We start from the raw sequence: 27561 nt of genomic DNA on the forward strand, positions 1-27561 counted from the left end.
GCTCCGGTACCTCCAGCACCTCCCGCACCTCCAGCACCTCCCGCACCTCCCGCACCTCCAGCACCTCCAGCACCTCCAGTACCTCCAGCACCTCCCGCACCTCCAGCACCTCCAGCACCTCCAGCACCTCCCGCACCTCCAGCACCTCCAGCACCTCCCGCACCTCCAGCACCTCCAGCACCTCCCGCACCTCCCGCACCTCCAGCACCTCCAGCACCTCCAGCACCTCCAGTACCTCCAGCACCTCCCGCACCTCCAGCACCTCCAGCACCTCCCGCACCTCCCGCACCTCCAGCACCTCCAGCACCTCCCGCACCTCCCGCACCTCCAGCACCTCCAGCACCTCCAGTACCTCCAGCACCTCCCGCACCTCCCACACCTCCAGCACCTCCAGCACCTCCCGCACCTCCCGCACCTCCGGTACCTCCAGCACCTCCCGCACCTCCCGCACCTCCCGCACCTCCAGCACCTCCAGTACCTCCAGCACCTCCCGCACCTCCCGCACCTCCAGCACCTCCAGCACCTCCAGCACCTCCCGCACCTCCAGCACCTCCAGCACCTCCCGCACCTCCAGCACCTCCAGCACCTCCCGCACCTCCAGCACCTCCAGCACCTCCCGCACCTCCAGCACCTCCAGCACCTCCCGCACCTCCAGCACCTCCAGTACCTCCAGCACCTCCAGCACCTCCCGCACCTCCAGCACCTCCCGCACCTCCCGCACCTCCAGTACCTCCAGCACCTCCAGCACCTCCCGCACCTCCCGCACCTCCCGCACCTCCAGCACCTCCAGCACCTCCAGCACCTCCCGCACCTCCCGCACCTCCAGCACCTCCCGCACCTCCCGCACCTCCAGCACCTCCCGCACCTCCAGCACCTCCAGCACCTCCCGCACCTCCAGCACCTCCAGCACCTCCAGCACCTCCCGCACCTCCAGCACCTCCCGCACCTCCAGTACCTCCAGCACCTCCAGCACCTCCCGCACCTCCAGCACCTCCCGCACCTCCCGCACCTCCAGTACCTCCAGCACCTCCAGCACCTCCCGCACCTCCCGCACCTCCCGCACCTCCAGCACCTCCAGCACCTCCAGCACCTCCCGCACCTCCCGCACCTCCAGCACCTCCAGCACCTCCCGCACCTCCAGCACCTCCCGCACCTCCAGCACCTCCAGCACCTCCCGCACCTCCAGCACCTCCAGCACCTCCCGCACCTCCCGCACCTCCAGTACCTCCAGCACCTCCCGCACCTCCAGCACCTCCCGCACCTCCAGCACCTCCAGCACCTCCAGCACCTCCCGCACCTCCAGTACCTCCAGCACCTCCCGCACCTCCAGCACCTCCAGCACCTCCAGCACCTCCAGCACCTCCCGCACCTCCAGCACCTCCCACACCTCCAGCACCTCCCGCACAAAGGAGTAAAAGTGAGGGGGAGGAGTGGTGGGAGGTGGTAGCCATGACACATGGATGGGGTGTTAGAGAGTGTTGGAGCACTTTCTCCAGAGGTCCTCACTGTGATCTGTCCTCTCAGGAGGAGGAGGAGGAGGAGGAGGAGGAGGAGGAGGAGGAGGAGGAGGAGGAGGAGGAGGAGGAGGTTGGATTAGCCGACAGAGTGGGAGGAAGACTCTTCACATCTTCGTCGGGAACAACGTTCAGCAACGATTCCTTTCAGCAGCGTTTCAAACAATGATCTGCGTTCATCCAGAAAATAGAAAAACTTTTCTTCTTCCTGTTCGTTTGACAGGGACAGAGTGTTTTAATGACCATCTGCAGCAGCAGATGTCAGCACGTATCTGACGTGGCAGGTGAGGAACGTAAACCAGTGCTGACTGGTTCTGCACCAGTTGCACGTGCAGAAATGACCAAAAGGCTTTTTTATTCTGACTTTCTTCATGCACACGTCGTCGTCCAGCCACACAGCAGGAGCCATTCCTTCCAGATTAAACACTTCACTGCAGATCAGCTCTCACATGCACGCACGCGCACACACACACACACACACACACACACACTCCACCACCTGCAGGTGTTCATGGTTCATTTTCCCGTCACAACATCGGCCTTCATTTTCCAGACAAGCTCGGATAAAACCAGAATGAAGCCTGTGTGTGTGTGTGTGTGTGTGTGTGTGTGTGTGTGTGTGTGTGTGTGTGTGTGTGTTTTAGCAGTAATATGTATTATTATGACTATTTATTCATACTATTTATCAGTAATTGTTTGTTTATATTCATATCATTTTAATATTTAAAAATTTAAAAAAACAAAAATTCATATTTATTATTAAATTAGAACCTATTTATTTTTATTCTCTTTTAGAAGGAAGCAAAACAAAAAACAATGGATAAAAATTAATAATAAATATGCATAAATACGGATAAAATAGAGTAAGTCATCCTTTTTTTAAACTAAAATGATATTTTAAATAATGGATTTATTATTTTATTATTCATATTCAGATTTGTTATTACTTTTTATTAATACTATTTACCATCTCCATAATGTCATTTATAACAATAATAACAAGAAAAAACAAAATTAATAATAATAATAATAATAAATAAAATAATAATAATAATAATAATAATAATAATAATAATAATAATAATAATTTCTTATTATTTATTAGTCACATTTATTAATAGTCGGAATTGATGTCATTTTAAAGACACACTACAGAAGTTTATTTCTTCATTTTATTTCTGTTTTTACGTGAATTTCAACGTGAGCATTCAGCCGCCGCGTGTTACCATGGAAACATGTCCAGCATTTCTCTCCTCGCTGTCAGAGTTTGGTCCCGCGGCCGCGGCTGGTGGATGACGTAACGCAGACCTCAGACATCCAGCGGCTTCACGTCTTCAGTGAAAAGCTTTTATCTCCGGGGTTGTACGGCGGAACGTTCATTATGATTAAAGAACAACGGACTCAGAGTGAAGAAACAGAGGAAACCAGGATTTCAGAAAAAAGGAGGATGATGATGGAGAGGAACGAGGCAGAAAGAGAGAAAAGTGTTTGTGAAGCATCTGGACTGAGTCTCTGATAAGAACGACTCGGTCAGCCGGCAGCTCATCACTCTCCCGGCTCACCAGGCTGGTGGAAACTGGTCCAGAATGGTCAAACACACATCCAGTAGAAAACATTCACAGGTTTTTCTGACAGACTGGACTCACTGGTCCAGGTAAAACCACCAACATCTTCCTCTGCTAGTTGCAGTAAATTCCTGATCACAACTTCCCTTCACTTCCAGACTGTAATTCCTGATTATTAATCTGAAAAGTCTCCATCTGGTCCCACATGCTGCAGGCAGGCTCCAGAATCTGAAATTCACCTCACAAATATAGCTCTTAGTGACCCAACTCCTCTGCATCTTTCCAGAATTCCCACCAGGGTTTGGCTTTGGCTCCGACGGCTTCCTGGAGGCTCTGAAACTGATCTCACAATACGCTCACTTCATGTGTTTCTGCGTAGACTTCAGTTCCCTGAGAGTAGCGTCCTGCATGGAAACCTGCCTGTACACACCCAGGTATCCGGTTTCTTCAGGGCCAATCGCAGCTGGGGCCTGTTGACTCCTGGTGACGACGACAGAGGGGGCGTGTAGGACTTACTTACTGACATCTAGTGGTGACGATGGGGATGGCGTGTTGTAAACGAATGGTGGTCGTCGGTGGCCCAAGTTTGTCCATGTATAATCGTATTTTAGAGAGGAGTGTTGGGAATAATTACAGAGCTCTCTCCATCATTTGGGATGGCTGAAATGCAGAAACTAACTTCCTGTTTGGGATTAAAATGTGAACGTTTCTGTTGTTCTGATGTGCGAGTGGATCCAGGGGCCTCAGCTGCCCATAACGCACTACAGGTAACTCCATGTGTACCGTCTTCTTCTGTGGTGCTTTTAGGGTGCTCCTGATCCCAAACGGGGCTCTAGCTCCTATCAAATAAAGCTGCTACTGCAGGTTTACAGCTTGTTTGTCCATTCAGAGACACTGTAGTAAAAATGGTGACAGCTGCATGGATCCATGGCAAGTTTGTGTTTACTGAGCATGGAACAATGTAAACAAGCATAACTGCAGGTTTGGTTCTTCATGGTGACGAATCTGAAGGCTAAAGTAGAGGAGACCTGCTGGATCCAGGGTCTGGGCCCCTGGGCGGCTCCAGAGGAAACCTCTGGACATGCTCACTGCCAGCGATGCTGGTTCATCCAGGTGCTTCATTACTGGAGAGAAACGAGCAAAGATGCTGCTCTGAAAGACATTTCCGGAACGAACCCACAGCACATGCAGGAGTTGGGCGACAGAAACGCGACTTTAGAACTGAGCAGGGTTAGCAAAGATGTGGAAGACGTCTGCCAACTCAGCGTCTGGTGCAGTGGCTCAGCAGATAATTAATAATCAGGTTGATCACAAGAGAGAAGAACTGGTCGTTGTAACATCAGAGCTTCTGATGTTCAGCTTAAAACACAAACATGAAGTCATTCTCCACCGTTTCTCTGTCCCGACTCTGCAAACCAGCTCAGATCCGGCAGATCCAGGTCTGACAGTCCAGCCACGATCATGTGAACTTCTATTTAGGCCTCAAACGGGTGTTGAGGATGGAAACGATGTTTATTCAGTGGGACAGGTGCTAAAAAGGTTGTTTCATTCTTACACAGTATGAACCGTCCTATTACACACATATGATCATTTTCTGTTTTATAAAATAATATTTTAGTAACATGAACCGGAAGCCTCCGGAGACGCAGGCCTCTGCCAAGATAATGTAACCCTTACGCTGTCTCCCCGCTCCCATAATCTTTTATTAAACTCTAGTTTAATCATTTAAGCATTTATTCATTTATTCTCTTAATTTTGTTTAATTTACTCATCAACATAATTTAATGTTTAAAAATAATTTATTTTCAAGAGTTTGGTGTTCATTGTGTATTGATATTCCATAATTCCATTTAAATAAAAGGTATCAGTTCATATATTATGGTCTGAATTTTCCAAGAAGTGAAACTAATGGTTTCGTACCGACAGGAAAACTTTGGTATCGTCCATCTCTGGTCTGAAAGTTGAGCAAAGTGAATCATCAGGATTTTCCCTGAAATCTCATTTTTGTACGACGACAGAAGCATCTGAACGCGTCTCAGTTTTTCTGATTTGTCCCGAGTGAAGAACTTAAAGTTCACCGTAAAGACAAACTCGAGATTCTTCTGTTTCCTGGAGAAGACGACCTGCAGCGGGACACAAAGCCAGACGGCGGTTCCACAACTGGACCGACCCGCCGCCGTCTGTCCAGGAACGCCGTGGATTTTACTTCCTGTTGGGGAAGAACAGAAGCCGTTCTGTGCTCACGGTGTCCCGTCTGGACTAATGGAGTCCATCTGAAAGATTACAAAGACGTCCTGCAAGGACACGGCCGTCCTGCATGCACCCCTTCTGTCCTTGCTCTGATGACTTTTATCATCTTTTTGGCTTTGAAAATGCGCAGACACACACACACACACACTTAAAGACCCTTATATTGCAGACACTCAATCTATCTCACACGTTTCTCTCAAAGGCCTTGTTGCTAGGAGATCCGGCTCTATTTGTGGAGGGAGAGCAAGGCGAGGTGTGTGTGTGTGTGTGCGTGTGTGTGACAGACTGAGAGAGGAGCAGAAACTGAGCAGAGTCAAGTTCTGAAAAAGCAGAAAGAAAATCTCACGGTGTGTTTTCACACACACACACACACACACACACACACACACGTTTAGTAAACAATGCCGATAGTTTGTTTCTGAAAGCCGAAGCAGAAAAGTGGGCAGTATGGTGTGTGTGTGTGTGTGTGTGTGTGTGTGTGAGAGAGAGAGAGAATGTGTGTCCAGCACAGCATGCTTGGCTGCTCATGTGAACGTGCACACATCCTCGCTGCATCATGCATGTGTGTGTGCTGGGATCCAGCAGGTCATATAATGGTTGGCTGGTCACATTGTCTGCCCCAGTGGTCATCACACACACACAACACACACACACACACACACACACACACACACATAAACTGTCCCCCTTAATCTGCAAATACATCTATTATAATCTGTGAAAGCCTGCAGGAAAAAAGTCCTAATCTGACACACCGAGTGGCCGCCGCAGGACGAGGAACAAATGCCACCATTTCATACTGGGACCAGTAATCCCTCCATCAAATATCACTCCGGAAACCTTCCCAGACATGGAGGGAAAATTCCTGATGGAAACAGGAGATTTATGAACAATCTGATCATATCAGACCTGATCATGATTGATCAACTGTAAATAATCACGTCGTTAAAAGTTAAATGATGATTTACGGCAATAAAAGCAACGGTCGTGTTTAAAACGTTATTAGTGAAAGCAGCAGTTTGCTCTCGTGTTCCTCGTTGGGTCAGAGAACCGGAGAGAAGTCCGCAGCTCATCTCTGTCCTGCTGGAACAGAAACCGGATCTTCTGCAATCTGACGGCAGGAAACCGTTTCATCTGGTCATGAAGCGGAGACGAAGCCCCACCGGATCAGCGGTGAGGTGACAATGTGTTTCCATGGAAACGCTCACAGTCTGGGAGGGACAGGGGCCCTTAAAGCTGGGGCCCTCAGACCTCATGCTGTCTCTCTTCTGCTGGAGTTGGACGAGTTCAGGGCAAAAAAACTCCCGTCATCATTATTTAATTATTCCATAAAGATGATGAATAATAAACAGAAAAAAGTTTCTTTGTTACAACTTCTCCAACAAGCTCAGAAAATAAAACTCCTGATTAAATAATCCCAGATGGGAATGACATCACTTCCTGTCCTTCGCATCATGATGTAAACAAACGCACCAGAAACACCTGCAGGGACGTGGACGAGTTCGCGCAGACGCTCGTCATCGCACGCTCGCCAGCGCACGCTCGTCATCGCACGCTCGTCATCGCACGCTCGTCACCGCACGCTCGCCAGCGCACGCTCGCCAGCGCACGCTCGCCAGCGCACGCTCGCCAGCGCACGCTCAGCGCTTTCAACAAAAAGGTAAAGCCGATGACCTCACAACCAATGACCTCACAGCTGATGACCTCACAGCTGACGACCCTATGGCTGATGACCTCAGAAGAAGCGGCTTCAAGGTGAAACATGACTGGAGGCGTTGGAGAGGAGCGCAGCAGCCGCCTGACTGCTGTTCAGTGGTGGGTCTCGAACCACCGGCTTCCGGATCCACCAGGACGTTCCAGAAAAGAAAAGAAAGAGAAGCAAAATGTCCGAAGTTCAGCCCGATGTCACGTTTAAAACTCATCCAGTAACATGTGTGTGTGTGTGTGTCTGTGTGTGTGTGTGTCTGTGTGTGTGTCTGTGTGTGTGTGTGTCTGTGTGTGTGTGGATGGACGTGTTGGAAGTTTCTTGGCGTGATTCATGTTTTTTTTTTCTTCTAGAGCAGCACAGATAAAGACTCCTGATTGTGTCCCTGCTTCTCGTCATGCCGACCACCGTCTCTCTCCGTCCCTCCTGCCTCCCCCACCGTCCCTCCTTCCTCCCCCACCGTCCCTCCTGCCTCCCCCACCGTCCCTCCTGCCTCCCCCACCGTCCCTCCTGCCTCCCCCACCGTCCCTCCTGCCTCCCCCACCGTCCCTCCTTCCTCCCCCACCGTCCCTCCTGCCTCCCCCACCGTCCCTCCTTCCTCCCCCACCGTCCCTCCTGCCTCCCCCACCGTCCCTCCTGCCTCCCCCACCGTCCCTCCTGCCTCCCCCACCGTCCCTCCTTCCTCCCCCACCGTCCCTCCTGCCTCCCCCACCGTCCCTCCTTCCTCCCCCACCGTCCCTCCTGCCTCCCCCACCGTCCCTCCTTCCTCCCCCACCGTCCCTCCTGCCTCCCCCACCGTCCCTCCTTCCTCCCCCACCGTCCCTCCTGCCTCCCCCACCGTCCCTCCTGCCTCCCCCACCGTCCCTCCTTCCTCCCCCACCGTCCCTCCTGCCTCCCCCACCGTCCCTCCTTCCTCCCCCACCGTCCCTCCTGCCTCCCCCACCGTCCCTCCTGCCTCCCCCACCGTCCCTCCTTCCTCCCCCACCGTCCCTCCTGCCTCCCCCACCGTCCCTCCTTCCTCCCCCACCGTCCCTCCTGCCTCCCCCACCGTCCCTCCTTCCTCCCCCACCGTCCCTCCTGCCTCCCCCACCGTCCCTCCTTCCTCCCCCACCGTCCCTCCTGCCTCCCCCACCGTCCCTCCTTCCTCCCCCACCGTCCCTCCTGCCTCCCCCACCGTCCCTCCTGCCTCCCCCACCGTCCCTCCTTCCTCCCCCACCGTCCCTCCTGCCTCCCCCACCGTCCCTCCTTCCTCCCCCACCGTCCCTCCTGCCTCCCCCACCGTCCCTCCTTCCTCCCCCACCGTCCCTCCTTCCTCCCCCACCGTCCCTCCTTCCTCCCCCACCGTCCGAGCTCCGTCTTTACGAAGCGTGGCGGCCCTCACATTCTTTTAATTCATCACACACTTCCTCGTCTGAAGGAGAGGCTCCACGTTCTGCTTTCAAATTGAAAAGGTAACAGTGTGGGGGAGGAAGAGGAGAGGACTGAGAGAGAAAAAAATAGGAACACACACACACACACACACACACACTGTGAAGGAGAGGGAGTGAGAAAGCCGAGGAATGCAAATCTCCATGTCTGGAAGTGATTAGGTTGAAAGCTAAAGCCCATCTTCTCTTTCTGTGTCGGAGCAGCAGCAGCAGCTCAGTCCAGCCTGCACACACACACCCTGCACACACACACCCTGCACACACACACCCTGCACACACACACCCTGCACACACACACCCTGCACACACCCTGCACACACACACCCTGCACACACACACCCTGCACACACCCTGCACACACACCCTGCACACACACACCCTGCCCTCACCCTGCACACACACACCCTGCACACACACACCCTGCACACACACACCCTGCACACACACACACCCTGCACACACACCCTGCACACACACACCCTGCCCTCACCCTGCACACACACACCCTGCACACACACACCCTGCACACACACACCCTGCACACACACACCCTGCACACACACCCTGCACACACACACCCTGCACACACACACCCTGCACACACACACCCTGCACACACACACCCTGCACACACACCCTGCACACACACCCTGCACACACACACCCTGCACACACCCTGCACACACACCCTGCACACACACACCCTGCACACACACCCTGCACACACACACCCTGCACACACACCCTGCACACACACCCTGCACACACACACCCTGCACACACACCCTGCACACACACACCCTGCACACACACACCCTGCACACACACACCCTGCACACACACCCTGCACACACACACCCTGCCCTCACCCTGCACACACACCCTGCACACACACACCCTGCACACACCCTGCACACACACCCTGCACACACCCTGCACACACCCTGCACACACACCCTGCACACACACACCCTGCACACACACCCTGCACACACACACCCTGCCCTCACCCTGCACACACACCCTGCACACACACACCCTGCCCTCACCCTGCACACACACCCTGCACACACACCCTGCACACACACACCCTGCCCTCACCCTGCACACACACCCTGCACACACACACCCTGCACACACACCCTGCACACACACACCCTGCCCTCACCCTGCACACACACCCTGCACACACACCCTGCACACACACACCCTGCACACACCCTGCACACACACCCTGCACACACCCTGCACACACACCCTGCACACACCCTGCACACACACACCCTGCCCTCACCCTGCACACACACCCTGCACACACACCCTGCACACACACCCTGCCCTCACCCTGCACACACACACCCTGCCCTCACCCTGCACACACACTTAAACACACACACCCTGCACACACACCTAAACACACACCCTGTACACACACCTAAACACACACCCTGCACACACACATAAACACACACCCTGTACACACACCTAAACACGCACACCCTGCACACAGACCTAAACACGCACACCCTGCACACACACTTAAACACACACACCCTGCACACACACCTAAACACACACCCTGCACACACACCTAAACACGCACACCCTGCACACACACCTGAACACACACCCTGCACACACACCTAAACACACACACCCTGCACACACACCTAAACACACACCCTGTACACACACCTAAACACACACCCTGCACACACACTTAAACACACACACCCTGCACACACACCTAAACACACACACCCTGCACACACACACCCTGCACACACACACCTAAACACACACCCTGCACACACACACTTAAATATAACTAAACACAAACAAACTAAACTAAACACACACCTAAAAACATCAAAACACACAATAAACATACTTAAACACACACTTAAATATAACTAAACACACACCTAAACACAAACATAAACACACACCTAAACATTCACGTAGAAACACTTAAACACAGAATAAACATACCTAAACACTCAATTAAACACAACTAAACACACACCTAAACACAAACATAAAAACACACTCAAACACTCACCTAAACAACCAAAATACACAATAAACATACCCAAACACAACTGAACACACACCTCCAGCAGAGCTGTACAATATGTCTTTTGAGCCTCGGCATTGTAACGTGTGTGTGTGTGTGTGTGTGTGTGCGACACGGGTTGCCGTAAAAGAAACACGATGGAGTGAAACATTTACTCAAGGATAAAAGATAAAAACGAGCCTCTTGCAGAAAACAGCGAACGTGAAACCTTCCCAGTAAGATGTCAGACCAGTGCAGACTGGTGATCAACAAGATGGAAGCTCAAAGTGAAACTCAAGTCTGCTGAAAATTCCTACATTTTTCCACATCACAGGGTTCGACACTTTTTTCCAAGATCAGGCAGCCCTGCATGAAACACACACCTAAACACACGCATGAACACACACCACCAGTTCAGTGCAGCTTTTCTTCTTTCTGTTCCAAACGAAACAAACTTCTTCTTCACTTTCGTCCGAAGCCAAAGTCCAATCTTAGGACTAAAGTTTGTGTTTAACTTGTTTCTGGACACGTTGACACACACTTTGTCCAAGTTTTTCACCTTTTTTACATTTAAAAACTTTCAGATGACATGAAGAAGCTGATCCAGCCTGGAAAAAAAAGTCACTTTCATGTGTGTGTGTGTGTGTGTGTGTGTGTGTGTGTGTGTGTGGTGTGTGTGTGTGTGTGTGCAGAGCCGTTTGCTCAGGTTCACACATGTATACAAGCTTCTGTTGCACCGATAACATTTAAGCTTCCTTCATGTGGAGCGTTTCAGGCAGACGGATGTTTCCCAGAGACGGCCTCCCAACAACAACACGAAAAAATGTGCTGAAAAAAAAGCTTATCATGATACATACATATATATATATATATATATATACACATATATATATATATACACATATATATATATATACACATATATATATATACATATACATATATGTATACATATATATATATATATACATATACATATATGTATATATATATATATATATATATATATATATATATATATATATATATATATATATATATATATATATATATATATATATATATATGTATGTATGTATATATACATATATATATATATATATACGTATATATATATATATATATATATATATATATATATATATATATATATATATATATATATGTATGTATGTATATATACATATATATATATATATATATATGTATATATATATATATATATATATGTATATATATATATATATATGTATGTATATATATATATATATATATATATATACATACATATATATATACAGATATACATATATATATATACAGATATATATATATATATACTAACATATATATATATACAGATATACATATATATATACAGATATACATATATATATACAGATATACATATATATATACATATATATATATATATATATATATATATATGTATGTATATATATATATATATATATATATATACACACACATATACATATATATATATATACACACATATATATAAAGAAGAAAAACACATTTTAAAGCTGGCAGCAAATGAACAGATTTCACATTCAGTTAAAAAAAAAAGCTTCATCTTCACACTGATAGACTAAAACATCTCATGAAAAAAATTCTTTTTTTTTTTTAAGGGAGCCTTAATTAAATTAAGATTTTGTAAAAAATGTTTTTTTCCAGCTTGTTTTTCCTGGAAGGAAGATTTTTTACTTTGACTTTCCAGGACTCAGGTGAAATGAGCCTGTAGAAACCCAGAGCAGCTGTTCATCACGATGCAGCTTCAAAGCAACACAACTTACTAAATATAACATTATCCATAGTTACACACACGCACACACACACATGTAAATATGTGTGTGTGCGTGTCTGAACAAGCCCCACCAACAGAGGCATGGAAGGTGTAAAAGAAAAAGGGAAATCTGAAGCAGTTGGAGAAAAACCTCTCCTCTCTCACCACTTTCTCACCCCAACACGCACGCGCACCGTGCTGTTTAGTCAGTGAGTTTATCTGCAGGCAGTGAATTCAGACAATGACAGAAAACCGAGCACAGACCCAGCACCGTCCCAACGCACGCGCACCGGTTCACACCGGTCCAGCAACAGAGCACATGCACGCGCGCACACACACAGTGTAGGTGTACGGGAAAAGAAAGAAGTGGTCGGTGTACCTGTTCTGTGTGAGTTCTCCAGGATTAAAGGGTTAATTCTCCTTTCAGACTGCCATCCACACTCCGGCTCGCAGAGGGAAACCCTCCGTCCCCCCGTCCTCCCCTGTCCCCGTCCTCCTGCTCCTGTCCTCCCTCGCTTTGAGGAGAGAAGAAATAAAAAGCGACTCCCACTTTCCTCCTGGACCTCCTCAGTCTTCCTTCTCACTTCTTCTGCAGACGATCCGAACCCTGGAGGGGAGGGAGACCAGCAGCGGTTCCGGTTCTGGAGCAAAACCCAGTTCTCCTCTCACACACCGAACATTTGCCTCCTCCTTCTCATGCGCGCGCGCGTGTCCGCCTGGCTGTGCCACCTCTGCTCCGCGTGTGAGTGCGCGCGTCTCGTCTCGCTCTGGACTTCTATAGTTTACAGCAGGGTGAGCGAGGAGGGGGGCGGGGCCACGACGGCAGGCCGCGATGTGATTGGCTGAGCCGGAGAGGGTGAGGGAGAGAAAGAGAGGAGAGAAAAGAGGGGGATGGAAGGAGGAGCTGGAGAGGAGAGGAGAGAAGGAGGGCCGGGGAGAGGCACTCCTTCCCCGCATTCTTCTGCTCTCATCTCCCGCTTTCACAACCAGTCCTCTCAGCCGCCTCCTCGCGCTCTCCATTCCCCTCTCACACACGCACGCGCGCAGACACACACTGCATTTGTACGTGCTCGCGGACACGTGCACGTATGCAGCGGCTGTATGAACCAGAGGACTGAAATAAAAACGGCCTTAGAAAGAAGAAACGCGCGCGCGGATCCCAGTTTACTCCACATGACCTTATTTCATATTTACATTTAAATTTTCTTTCAAATTTTCTTTCATCTTTAAATAAAATATATTTTATTTAGAAAATAAAATATATATGTACAAATACAGACACACACACATATATATATATATATATATATATATATATATAAATATATATATATGTATATGCGTGTGTGTGTGTGTGTGTGTATGCAAAACACAAAGTTTCTGCATTATTGCAGAAATGATAATTATTTTAAATTATCTTAATTCTTATTTATTATGTATTTTTTTATTTGGAAAGTATGGAAGTAATTTTGCTTTTTTAAAATTAATAAATAAATTAATATTTTATTTGACCACATATAGAGATAGATTTATTCATAAATTCATATATAGATACTTTTTACCATAGTTAAGATTTACAAGTTTATCATATAGCATTTTTTTAAAATTTATTTATTCATTTATTTTTGTTTTTTCCAAGAACCCCCGACTTTGTCGAAGAATTTCCGTCCTAACTTAGGAGAGACGATAAAGCTCCACCAAACATAAAACTGCATAATATATGTAAAATATTATTGAATAAAAATAAATTAAACAATGTTTTGTTAAAGAAAATACATTATATTATTCTATAATAATAATAATAATAATAATAATAATAATAATAATAATAATAATAATAATAATAATAATAATAAATACGTTATAAACCAGTGGCAGAGGAAAATGACCTGTCACAAACTGGAACCACGCGGCCTGTGTGAAGGACAAGACTAATTCTACTCTGTTTAATTTCCAGTTACGTTTGCTTGTTTCACACCCAAGTGGGATTCCTGAGACGTGAAAGATGTTTAACATTCCAGGCTGCACTGATTCCAGACCAGCCGTAAATCCAGTTTGCATCTGAAGCTGAACTGGACTCCAGCAGCAGCTGAGCAGCAAGGGTCCAGTAAAAAATGGCCGGATTTTAATGGCATAAACAAACGAGTATGTTTGTTTTATATGTTGCATCAGCAGGTGGAGCCATTTTCACACGATCTTTACAAAGCAGGACTTTTTCGTTTGAACGCTTCTGGTGGTTTTTGGGAATTGTGTCACAGACCGTGCAGGCAGAGAAAGTTGTAGGTGTGTGTTTGGGAGGAAAAGCATGAACCAGAACACACAAAGCAGTTGCTGTATGTCAGGATACAGTTCCTAACGAAACGTTGCTGGGCTACTTCTGGTCACTCCTCAGGCAACAGGTGGGAAAAAAATGGACTCTGAAGGCAAGAACAAATCACACAACTTCCTGAATTCCTGTTAAAACCACCACGCTGATGTCCCACAGCCCTACATGCTGCCTCCTGGTCTCATTCCAGTCCCGCTTTTAATCCTAAACGTTTGGAAGTAAGGCAATCCTGGCTCACCTTCCACAGCATCTCCTCCGTCGATTTACGTCTTATTTTAAATTTTTATGCATCTGGAGTTCACGTGAAATCCACCACCTGTTGGTTTAACTGGTTGGTTTAACTGGCAGGTCCACAGTGTCTCAACAACAAGAGTGGGTAGTGTGTGTGTGTGTGTGTGTGTGTGTGTGTGTGTGTGGGGGGGGGGGGGGGTGTAAAATGCGATGGATATCGTACCCTTTACCTTTATGTCATTTTAGGACTTTGTCCCGCATTTCTTTACTGTCCTGGAGGTTTACAGTCCAGCCACTAACTCTACTGTTTATTCATGGGAAATCCACAACGATCCACGATAACTCCATTATTTATCACTTTCATCACTTTCGCTTCCATGTTGCTAAGAGACCTCTATTTACACCTGGAAATGATCATGAAGTCACTTCCTGTCAAACTTTCCACCAATCAGAGAGCTTAAAGCGATGGTAATGTCCAAAAATTAACAGGTGATGAGAAAAGCAGAAAAATAATGATCCTCTGTGGCTGGAATGAAGCCAAGAAGACGGTTGTGATGCAGCTGAGGTGGAGGTGCTTTACGGAGGATAGCAGGTGAATAGTAGCAGAAATAACTGTACAATGAGGAAAAAGTGTAAATATGTAAATAGTTTCTGTTGTGTGTTTATTTTCAGTTCCAATACATCTCAAGTTAGACACACTTATGAGATTTTCTGGGGTCCCACAAGGATCTGGATTCAGCCCACTTCTGATGCAGCGATGTGTATGAATATCAAGCTGTCTGCAAGCTCAGGTCTCACATTCAGGACAGACTCTGAATATTCTGCAGACAAAAATGTAAATAGTTTCTGATGTGTGTTTGTTTCAGACATGATGCATATGAGAAAAGGTCATATCTCGGGTGATCTGTGTGTTATTTCTGCAAAGTTTACAAATAAATTCAGTTTCTTCCGCTGGTTGCTCTTTATGCTGCTTTATCTATTTATATATTTTACATAATTTTAGCCTAATAACCTGACAACTGAAGCTGAAAACATCATGTCTGGATGCTGACTGAGATTAAAAGCTTCAGCTTCTGCAGGAAAAAAAACATCATGGGCATCTGGATGTAAGTCATGTGCAGCGCATCACTGCTGTTTTGGTGCGAAAAAAAGTGTTTTAAGGGCCACGTTTGAGCGAAAACATGGTGTGAGACTCCGAGACATGGCCTGCTTCCTGCAGCATCAAAGCTAAACTGATGAACTGGCTGTTGCTCTGAGATGCATGTTGGCAGGAAATTCAGAGATTTCATGGACCTGCAACATCTGCTGCACGTAAGCATCAAGGAGACTTTCCTGCATGTGCAGGAACATCCCTTTATTTTATTTATTGCAACAATGAATCACTTCTTTCTTATTAACCTGGGGATACTTTTAGAGTAAAAATAGTTTGGATTTGCAACTCGGAGCTCAGAGCTGTAGCTCAGTTGGAGATTTATAGAAACTTCAGCTCAAAATTCATAGCAGTGAAGGTGCAGCAGCTTCCACCGTGTGAAAAAGTGATTTACAACCCAAAGAAAAACTATTTCTAAGTCTCCACACAAGCTTCCATTCAAGCTGCACAACATTCCCACATATTTAATCTGAACTGTACAAAACAGAAACCTGTTTTCTGCTGAGCCCGAGTTTGAGGTGAAAACTGCATGGAACTCCTCCGTTTCACAGAAACAATGAACTATTTCCTCCTTTTCAAAGCTCTCAGTGGGTCGTGTTGATGGTGCAGGGAGGATTGGAAAGAGAGCGGACAAGGGTGTGGGGGCATGACATGCAGCAGAGCCCAGGTGAGGAAGTCAAACCTGGGCCAACAGAGACAAGGACATGCAGCCTCCCGACTGCTTCCTGTAGCAGTCGTCCCACAGTTAGAGGCACTAAGACACATCCAGCGTTAATCCCCGGTGCTTCTTTACCCTTCGGAACAACAGGATGGTGGAAGTTTCATCCAGCTAAAAATACAACGCTGGAAGATCATTACTGTTGTCAAGTTAATGAAATTTAATTCATTTTGGTTTTATTTATTTATGTAGAGCAGAGAAGAAGAGCAAGGTCATTTCAGGTTTGCTTTAATCCGTTTCTTCAGCAGCTTTTCTGGTTTTTCTTTCTGTTTTTCACTGTTTAACAATAATAGTGGTTGTTCATCTGGGGAAATATTAGCCTTCTCTGTCCCTGGAAGCATTGCCTCCAGCATCACCTTGTGTGTGTGGGTGAAAGAGAGGAGAAAATGCTGCACCTGCATCATCCAAACTGCTGTGAAAGCAGCATCACAGACAAGGAAGCATTTACATGGTTATGAGTCTGACCATGTCCTGAGTAAAGACACGTACATGTATGTGTAATTATTAATGAGCTTCAGACATGTTCTGTGTTGAAACAAACATGAATAACCCCCAAACCCCCTCCAGGGTCCACATTGGCAAATTCCAATGCAGGGTGCAAAGCTGTTTCCATTCCATCACAACACAAATTTCACCTGGAGAGAATCCATATGTTATTACAATGTGTGTTCGCACAACGTAGCCGAGGCTCGAACCAGTGGCTCTCTTGCATATACACAAGACTTGGTGTTGGCATTTTTTGCAGATAATTTGTTTCATGCTCGTTTTTTATCGCTTTCATATCAGCTGTATTTTTGTTTTTATTCCTATTTTGTTACTCTTAGGGTCGGATCTACTAAAAGGTTGCGTGTTCTAAAACGTGCAAACTCACTGCACACGCAAAAAAGTACAAACTGATTTACTTACAGTGTGCACCTAGTGTTGAGTTTTTTTTTAAAAGATAGTACAGTTAAAAAGTAGCACATCTGCATCCAGTTAGTATGTCTGCCACAATGAATATGCAATATAGCACATTCACAAGCTATTATGTGTGTTGGGATGAGAAAATATGAATATTTTTAATTTAGCACCTGCAACGTTATCTATCACACCTGAGAGAAACTTTTCTGATAGAAACTGCGCCTACTTTGACGTGTTTCAAAAGGACATGCAGTCTGTGTGTGTAATTGCGCACATGGCTGCAGTTATTGTCAAATGAAGAAGACATTGAAGCAAAGTATATTCACGTGAATATTTTTGGGATGAACAAGAAAACAATCATCAAAACATCCAGCATTTCCGAGACGTTGGAGGAACAAGGATAGATTTGGAGAGGAGTCCCACACACCTGCTAATGACCAATATAGACCACATTTACATCACAGTTTTAATTCCTCTAATTCTTCTCATAGTTGAACCATCATTAAACAGATGATAAATAACTATGTAAACATTTTCTTGAATTAAAACAGTTCAGAAATAATCTTAATTCCAAAGTAAGTGGCTGGTTTACTCCCATTTTTAATTGGAATAATAAATTCCTCTATGATGTGATCGTTCATTCCGCTCTGGGTTAATTCCAGTCGTTCTACGAATGCTTGTTACTGTGTCCGTCCTGATGTTACACATATTCTGCCTCCTGTCTCCCCCTGTGAAGCTTGTGCCCCTGCAGACACTCAACATGTGTACAGAAATGGCAAGCACCAACATTTGCTGATTGTGCAGTGGATCTGTGTGGCCAAAAGTAGAATAAACATTGTGGTAAAACGTCTCGGGTCAGTGCATCAACAGTCTTCTGTTGTGAGCTGGTGTGGTTTTAGACGGCTGGCTTGTAGGTGTGTCGGTTTATGAATTAAATGAGGCCTATATTAGAAACGAGGGACTGTGTCATATTCATTCATGTTTTCTTTTTAAGGTGACAGTGCACACCCCCGACAACCCCATCTGTTATATTCGCAGACGTTTTATCATATGCCAGTATTTCTTTTGTTCTTTTTACTTCATCCCCTGTTCGCATATTTTTACCAACAGCATCCACTTTTCCTAAAACTTGCTCCCATACATCGTTTCTTTGTGTGGCAGTCCGATTTCTGTGCTGCAGGTCATGTTTTCTCACCAAACCTGCCATGTTCCAAACCATGAAACGTGCAAAACCCTCAGTTAGAAAGAGTCTGCAACATGTTTGACCTGCCGCCCATTTACGCAACATTCTTTGTAAACCTCCACAAACCGTGGTTCTGCACCACGTGTAAAATTCTGCATTACAGACACAAATTGGGATAGATCTGGCCCTTGTTTATGCAACTTTCTGGTAATCATCTATTCTTTTTTTTAATCTGTTTATAAACAAAGTTGATTTGACTCTGAGCTGCAGTGTAACCAGTAAAACCAGCATGCAGGAAGACTATCTGTGAAAAGTTAGAACACGTTTTTCACAACAAAGAAATTATGTCCTCTTAAGGGGTTTCAAACAACAAATGATCATAAAATAGACATTTTACAAAAAAAAGGGGATGTCAAATATTTCTAAACATTTTAAAAACTTTTTTTTTTCTCTAGATTTTTTTTATAAGGCTAAAACACACACTATACAACATTTGCTCCTTGTTTCTGCCATTTGTCATTGTTCACTTCTAAAAGCATTATCAGACATAGTTACTATTTCATAATCTATAATTATTCAGTACATTAAGGCCAAATTTTTAATTACATTTTTGTTCATCCATTCATCTGTTTTCCATCAGTTTCATGCAGTTGAGCTGTTGGTGGTGAAATCAGACTACAGCCAGAAAAAAAGCAGATTTAACACTGCAGATCCAACGTGCACGCAGAGGCATCGTGCAGCAGAAGGAGAAGGATGTTTGGACCAACTGGATAGTTTTTCTCTGCTTTAGCTGCTTCTCCATCCTTCCAGGAGTAAAGCTTTTCCAACATCACTGTATTAGCTGCTGCCCCCCACTAACACACAATGCAGCCTATAAGGCCTTCAGTGTGTGACTGTGTTTGTGCATGCGCGCTTGTGCACGTAAGATCGATAGAAAGAGTAGGAGGTGTGTGTGTTCCTGTGCAAGATTAAATGTTCCTGCCGTTTAAACACACCATGTGTGTGTTTGTGTTTGAGTGTGTGTGTGCTACAGGTTCCTAAGCTCTTTCATTTCACTCTATGGGAACCCTACTGGGCAAGTTCACAACCTTAGAGAGAGAGAGAGACAGAGAGCGAGAGAGAGAGAGAGAGAGAGCAACTGGCAGTGTGGTGAGAATTCTTCTAACCCAGCAGCAGCAGCGGGGGGAAAGTGGAACTTTTTCCGTTTCTTAATCCGTTATTCAGTATGTGTGGATTTAAGTCGATGGTGAGATAACTCACCGTGACTCTCTCTCATAGTGGTGGTGTGTATGTGTGTGTGTGTGTGAGAGAAAGCCATTGTTGGTTTGGACATTTCAGCCTCCTTGCAGCACCACAAAATAACGGTAATTATCCTGACCAGAGCACCCCTGTAGCTTTTGTGTAAGTAATAGAGAGTAGCCAGCACTGTGCGCACACACACATGCAGCGGGTGTGTGTGTGTGTGTTTCAAATAACACTGATGATTAAAATCATGTGGGGTGGACCTAACCAGGATAAAAGACGGCGACTTGCTGTTTTACACACCTGTGGTTGAAGCTCAGCATAGAACAACTCATGTAGATTTTATTCAGTTTGAATCAACACAAAGATGGGCTGAGCGGAAACACCAGTCAGCTTCGTGAAAGAAATAAACCAGCGCCCTCTTTGGCTCTGCGGAGAAACAATGTGCCTATTGGGACAAAAGCTCCCAATGTCACGTTAAACTCTTTTTACATCGACCAATGACCAGCACACACACACACACACGAACGTCTGTCTTTTCACTGCACTGAAATGGATTTCAGTCCTGTGCTTTCAGAGGAAGACAAGACCTGGGTGCACGAGTTTGTTTTTCACAGCGGTCACGGCTTACTTCATCTTTACACAAATACGTCTATCAGCCCGCGTCATTCAGAGTAAAAACAAAACATTTCAATCACTACCGATACAAACAGATAAACAAGAAACACAGATTTCCTCTTGGGTGTTTAAACAATACAACCCTAGTTTTCTGTGCTGGACTTTCCTCCTACAGAAACCAAACATCTGTAAATGTCCCTACTCATATGAAGAACTAAAACGTGTTTTTTACACAACTTATTCATATCTGGTTCTGTAGGGAAGAAACCAGGTATGATATCAAATAAAAAAAACAGCCTGTACGATGAACACATGCCCCTGATAGCAGATCTCCTTTTACTGCAAATTCACCTCCACCTTGCAGGATTAAACTAGTCTGAAGTAGATCTTATGTTCTCAACATGAGGAAACAGCTCATGTGGAGCATGTCTGAAAGAATCACATTCACAAGCAAGCAGAATCATCAATCAATCACAAATATCTCTCCGTCATATCCAATGATTTCTCAGAAAAACACATGTAGACCATCCATCCATCATCCATCCATTTATCCACCCATCCGTCCATCCATCCATCCATCCATCCATCCATCCATCATCCATCCATTAATCCATCCATCCATCATCCATCCATTTATTCACCCATCCATCCATCCATCCATCCATCCATCCATCCATCCATCATCCATCCATCCATCATCCATCCATTTATTCACCCATCCATCCATCCATCCATCTATCCATCAATCATCCATCCATCCATCCATCAATTATCCATCCATCCATCCATCCATAAATCCATCCATCCATTAATCCATCCATCCATCCATCCATCTATCCATCAATCATCCATCCATCAATTATCCATCAATTATCCATCCATCCATCCATCCATCCATCCATAAATCCATCCATCATCCATCCATTAATCCATCCATTTATTCACCCATCCATCCATCCATCCATCCATCTATCCATCAATCATCCATCCATCCATCCATCAATTATCCATCAATTATCCATCCGTCCATAAATCCATCCATCTGTCCATCCATCAATAATCCATCCATCCGTCCATCCATCCATCCATCCATCCATCCATCCATCCATCCATCATCCATCCATTAATCCATCCATCCATCATCCATCCATTTATTCACCCATCCATCCATCCATCTATCTATCAATCATCCATCCATCCATCCATCAATTATCCATCCATCCATCCGTCCATAAATCCATCCATCCGTCCATCCATCAATAATCCATCCATCCATCCATCAATCATCCATCCATCCATCATCCATCCATCCATCCATCCATCTGTCCATCCATCGATCGTCCCGCCTTACAACCCAGTTCTGTGCTGTGATTGGCTCTGCTCTTGTATTTTTTACCGTCAGTCTCTCCTGATAGAGCGAGGACTTTTGGCTAGAGCTAGCTAGTACCAGAGAGATGCTCAGAACTTCAGGAAGATAAAAAATAAAGTGGACATCAAGAGGTATTTTAAAATGAGTCAAAATAAAAGTGTCAGGAGGAAAAAAAAATGTATTCCCACTGAGTCACTGAGTCAAAACGTTGCTTTTTTCTGCATGAATCAGCGTTGAATCTTCCAGGTAGTTCAGAGAGAAGATGACATGCTGACATCAATAATCTTTAGTTCTCTAAGTTCAGACTTTTTACGTCCGCCAAAAAGGTTATGTTTTACCCACCGTTTATCTGTTTGTCTGTTTATTTGTTTGTCTGTTTGTGTTCAAGACAACCCAAAAAGTTATGGAATGATTGAAAGGATTGAAATTTTCAAGTGTGTTTGGAAATGTGAAAATAAAGAACTGATTTAATTTTGTGGTGATCCGGATCACTGTTTTGATCCAGGTGTTGCGCTGCTGGGTATGGCAGTTTGTGGTGGAACCGGTGCTATTTGTTGCGCCCGGACCATTTCGGATCTGCAGGTATAAATAAATGACAGGTTTCGTAGTGGCTGAAAAGTGTGACTGTGCAACAGGCAGCTGGTAAGGACATCTGTTATGTTTATGTGCAGCGCATTATTACAGCGCGATGTAACGCACTGTACGGAGCCCGTCTGGTGACATCAATGAAAAAAAAAAAAAACTTGTGGTCACGCATTACAAATGCATGAGAACGAGTTACTAAATCATGGCCATGAGTTAATTTTGTGTGAGAACGATATAATTAACTTGTGGCAAGCATTATCAATACATGGGAAAGTGATGTAGTCATGGAGACAACTCTAATATTGACCAGGACTGTTAGCAAATGGACAAGACAGTTTGACAAGAACTGCTTATTATAACACTTGAAGATATCGTGAAGACATACACTCCTTTTCGGCTGTCATGTTCATTTTTGAATAAACAGTTTCATAAGTATGCTAAAACCCCCATAACCCTTTGCAATAAAAAAGAAAAGATAAGGTCATGGTGACATCAATGGATACGGATTGTAATCTTGGTATCAGTATCATTGCCTCGGCCAAGGAGGTTGTGTTTTTGCAGGTGTTTATCTGTTTGTGTTCAAGATAACTCAAAAAGTTTAGGAAAGATTTTCATGAAATTTTCTGAAGTTGTTGGAAATGTGAAAAGGAAGAACTGATTTCATTTTGGTGGTGATCTGGATCACAGCTTGGATCCACAAATTTTTTAAAGGATTCTTTCATATTGTGATTGGCGGAGGTTTGGACTCTCCAAGTGCATTTCTAGTTTTTTTCCATAATTCATGCACAATCCAAACCAAAATAACTTTATCATATTTTAAATGAATAATAATTTTAAATGAATAATAATGATGTTAAAATGAATGTTTGCTCTAACACCACATCTCATCACATTTAGATTTTCTTCTTCAAACTTATCATGGAGATAAATATGATGATGCAATGCGTTACAGTGGTTAATCACTGTTTGGTCAGCACATTTTCCTTCAAGGTTTATTTAAATTGATACATTATGTTGTGAATTTTTGTCCCTGAACGTTAGATTTTCTATTCTAAACATCGTCTTGGTACTACCCAGGACTTTTACCTGCCAATGTTCCGATCAAACCTGAGTCCTTGCTCACAAAAAAGATTCACAGTGTTATTTTAACAGGCGATGGAAAACAGTCTGAGTTCTGTTACCAGACGATGAGAAGAACACGACAAGTCAAGTCCAGTTCGTTTAAAACAACCGTAGTGTCTCCTGCAGTGTCCAGTCTCATGTGCAGACTCCACGTCCTTCACAGCAGAGACGCAGAGGTTTTTCATTTCTCCTCGAGTTCGATTAGAAACAAGCGGGTCTCAAGCAGACACTCTTTCATAACGTGTGTGTTCTTGTTGACATGTCCTCATTAGGACATTTTCTAAACCAGTCAGGAGCAGAGGTCCTGATGGGGACCAGAAAAATCACTGTTTCTGATTGGCTGTTTAGGATTCAAGTTAAGATGCAGATTGGACTGAAATTAATATCTGGGCTTGGCATGTTCTGGTCTGGCATAGGTCTGGGTTTGGCTCTGAATGACTGGTCAATTAATGGAGGCCTGCAGCATGTTGTAATAGTGATTGCTGCGTAGGCTAGCAGTTTAGCGTGTGTGCGTGTGTGTGTGTGTGTGTGTGTGTGTGTGTGTATGAGTGGGAGCGAGAGAGAAAACTTGCGGGTATGAGAACATGGAATGATTGAATCCAGCTGGTAATGATATCTGCTGGTCTGCCTTTGCTATGCAGAGAAATCCTCCAGACAGACACCGGCGGTGTAAGTCCACACGCCCTCTGGAGTCCGATCAGGCCTGTTTCACATGACACAAGACAACAACACCTAAACCCAAGTTTTACCAGAATCCGTGGCCCATTGGGGATTGTGAATTTAGGCTAAAAGTCCTACCCGTTTAGGTTTTACAGGGACACCAAGCAGTAGAATATGGTTGACAGAACTAAATATGGATGTAGGGTGTCTTTCCTCTGTGCTGGTTCATATAAAATGGATCTTCAGAGGGAACATCCTGGTAGCAACATTGTTGGTAAAATCAGCTGCTACACTGTTGTTCTGTTCAACATTACAGCATCTGTTAACATCTGGAAACTTCTGTCCGAGCACCGTAGATACAAACACAGAGTCCTGACCACATACTGACATCCACTTTGCTCTGAGGAGCATCCATGGGGAACCTTGTCCCACAGACTGTGATGCAGTTTGGTCACTACAGAGAAGACCTTGTGTTGGTCTTCAACCAAACTGAGCCCCGAGGCTGTTTGCAAAAAGGCAAAGATCAGACTCTTTTTTCATGAGGGTCTTTCAGTGTCTGCAGATGTTTCATGCAGACAGCTCTACAGCATATGTTGGGGCAGCAGAACCAGAACCAGATTTAAGTCCCATTTCTGCTCACTTATGTATGTAAATGAGGACATCTGCTTCAAATGTTGTTATCTGTCTCTGTCCTCATACTTCAATGAGTCTTGTTAAGTCTGGTGTTCATCACCTAGTGGGCATTCTGAGTTCAAAGTTCATTTCCACGTTCTGACTAAGCGGCAACTTCTGGTGGTGAAAAGTGAAGCCTATGCGGAAGTGCAGAAAACTGCAGTTCCCCTTTCATCCAGGAGGGGCTCCAAAACAAATTCCCATGGAAATTTGGTATATTTAGGGCCTTTAGACTGCCAGGTACCCGATCTCCCGCTTCAAGTAAGAAGAAGACAGAACAACCACGGTTTTTAGCCGGTTAATAATGTGACTTAGCTTTAGCCCGCATACCTCCGTTAGCTGGTTAGCTCCTGTTATCTCTGGGTTAGCTTGATTAGCTCTTAGCTACAGGCAGCTCGGAGTTCGCGCGCTGTCAGTCATCCACCATGACGCTCCCAGGCCCCATCTCAGCTCCACAGAAACCTATGGGTGACGTCAGGGAGGCTCCGTCCATCTTTTAACATACAGGCTATGGTTCTGACACTGGTTGTAACGCACCGCTATAAAGTTGCTACAACTGTCCAAAATCACCAGTAGAAGAAAATCACTAAGGTTTCAGATGTTATCATCTTCTTCTCGAGGTATTTTTATTTGGTGGTTTCTGAGTTGTCTCCTTTCTGTTTCCCTTCTTCTTCTCTGGTTTGTTTCTTTCTCTGGTTGTGCGTCAGCTATACAACTCAATACTGCCCTCATGGTTTCCGGTGGTATTGCTCTGTTTTATGCATCAAGTGACATATAGCTTATCTCCTTAAAAACAATCAAATTATGAAAGTACCAGGAGTAGACCTGTCCGTCTGCATCCAGCTATAATTTGGCATTAAAGGTTATTTAGAGCAGGATTGTCTGGCAGATTCAATTTGATTGGAAAAAGCTTTCACACTGAACTTTACTCAAGTGGAGCAAACATCTGGACATCCTATAGCTACAGGTGCCAATCACTGGGGGTGACGTTTCCCAAAACAACCACAGACAAAGAAGAAGAAAATCCAGCTAATAACCTAAAAGAGGAACCTGGTTTCCAAGGGAACCATGGTCCACACTGGAGGGACGATGAGAGCTAACACTTCTCCACAAGAGCTGAACTGTCGTGGAAGTGGAACAGGGTTTTTATTTAAAGTGGACCAAACAGGTACAGTGTGCATGAGCTCTCAAAGAAACAGAACAAACTAACCCAAAAGTTCTGGTTCAGGTCTTGAGACTGATCTGTGATATTGTAAAAGTTGCTAAACATGTTGACCCCTGCAGACCCTCTCTGAGGTGTGTTCAGTCAGAGGCTTCTTCTGCTCTGCAACACATCACAGTGCAGGAGGTCAAACGGTCCTTAGTTACAAGTTAACATCTAGTCTAATGAGTGATGCTGGAAAATAAACTCTGTTTAGACTAACTAGGACAGAGTTTACAGCTGCTGATTCATTGCAGAAACAGCTATATAGTCCTGTGTTTCTGATCTTCTTTCTACTGTCTCTGCTCAACAATGGTGATGTGTGGCCTCCAAGTCACTGTTGTGTATCTTTTCTTCTTGCGGTAATGTCTTATTTTCAGTTTCTATGTCTCTCAGCAGTGTTTTGAACTTATGGCCTTGGATTTTCTTCATCTGTGTATCTGCTGGGTTGCATGAAATGTTCTGTTTTAGGTAGTAAATATTGTTATACGTGTGTATAGGAGGGCCACAGCCCACATTAAGTGCCAATGTAGATAGATGTGTTTAAGTGGATTAAAATACCTTGAGTATGCAAGGTGAGCGGGATGAGACTGAACAGTGTTAGTCAGGAATGGATTGATGAGGTTGAGAGAGGGAAATAGACAAAAGAAGAGGTGAAGTAATTCAAAATTGATGACTCATATATTTAAGAAGTGATGCACCTTTCTTTTCCAAAAGCTTTTGATCTCCTTGTCTCTTCTGTGTTCTTGGGCCACTGTCTCCTTTGTTCTCTCCTTTTAGATGATGTGATTAGTTAAAAGCCTCAACCTGCTCATCACGCTGATGGGGATTGAATCAGACCTGCGCATATTAGACGCATGCATGTGAATGACCGGCTTTGCCTCAAAGCAGAGATAATAGCACCTCTCCCGCTGGCTTTCTCTTCATGCCTCCAACGCTTCATGGATCATTTCCACATAATCAATCTATTTGTGGTCAGAGTTTTATCTGACTGATAAATGGTGCAAAATTCCCCTACAAAACAAAAGTAGAAGATTGTGTGTAATAAATTCTAAACAGCATATTAAAAGATCTGTTAATAAGCCACTATAAAGTTTCTATACAGCCACTACAACCATCTATCCATCCGTCCGTCCGTCTGTTTATTTTTCTTATATTTATCTTCTTTTCAGATCTATTTAAATGGGACAGTGCATATTAATGAGAAGGCAAAGCAGGCTAGATCTGGTATATTGACAGGCTGTAAATATAGCAGATTTA

General features: G+C 45.0%; 1 protein-coding gene and 1 pseudogene across 2 annotated transcripts in view; one reads left to right on the forward strand and one right to left on the reverse strand.

The window, feature by feature from the left end:
* The window catches only part of tenm3 (teneurin transmembrane protein 3), a 150742-nt gene extending 137941 nt beyond the window's left edge, over positions 1–12801 (reverse strand). Inside the window, exon 1 of the mRNA XM_079265008.1 lies at positions 12704–12801. The gene's annotated coding sequence lies outside the window, so the exon portion shown is untranslated. The remainder of the gene's footprint in view (positions 1–12703) is intronic.
* The window catches only part of LOC306774883, a 35256-nt pseudogene continuing 16801 nt past the window's right edge, over positions 9107–27561 (forward strand). The window contains exons 1-3 of the transcript in view: positions 9107–9708; positions 12752–13066; positions 16641–16698. The product of the transcript in view is annotated as an uncharacterized misc_RNA (transcript). The remainder of the gene's footprint in view (positions 9709–12751; positions 13067–16640; positions 16699–27561) is intronic.

The sequence above is a fragment of the Telmatherina bonti genome (genome assembly GCF_933228915.1).
Source record: "Telmatherina bonti genome assembly, chromosome: 3".
NCBI lineage: Eukaryota > Metazoa > Chordata > Actinopteri > Atheriniformes > Telmatherinidae > Telmatherina > Telmatherina bonti.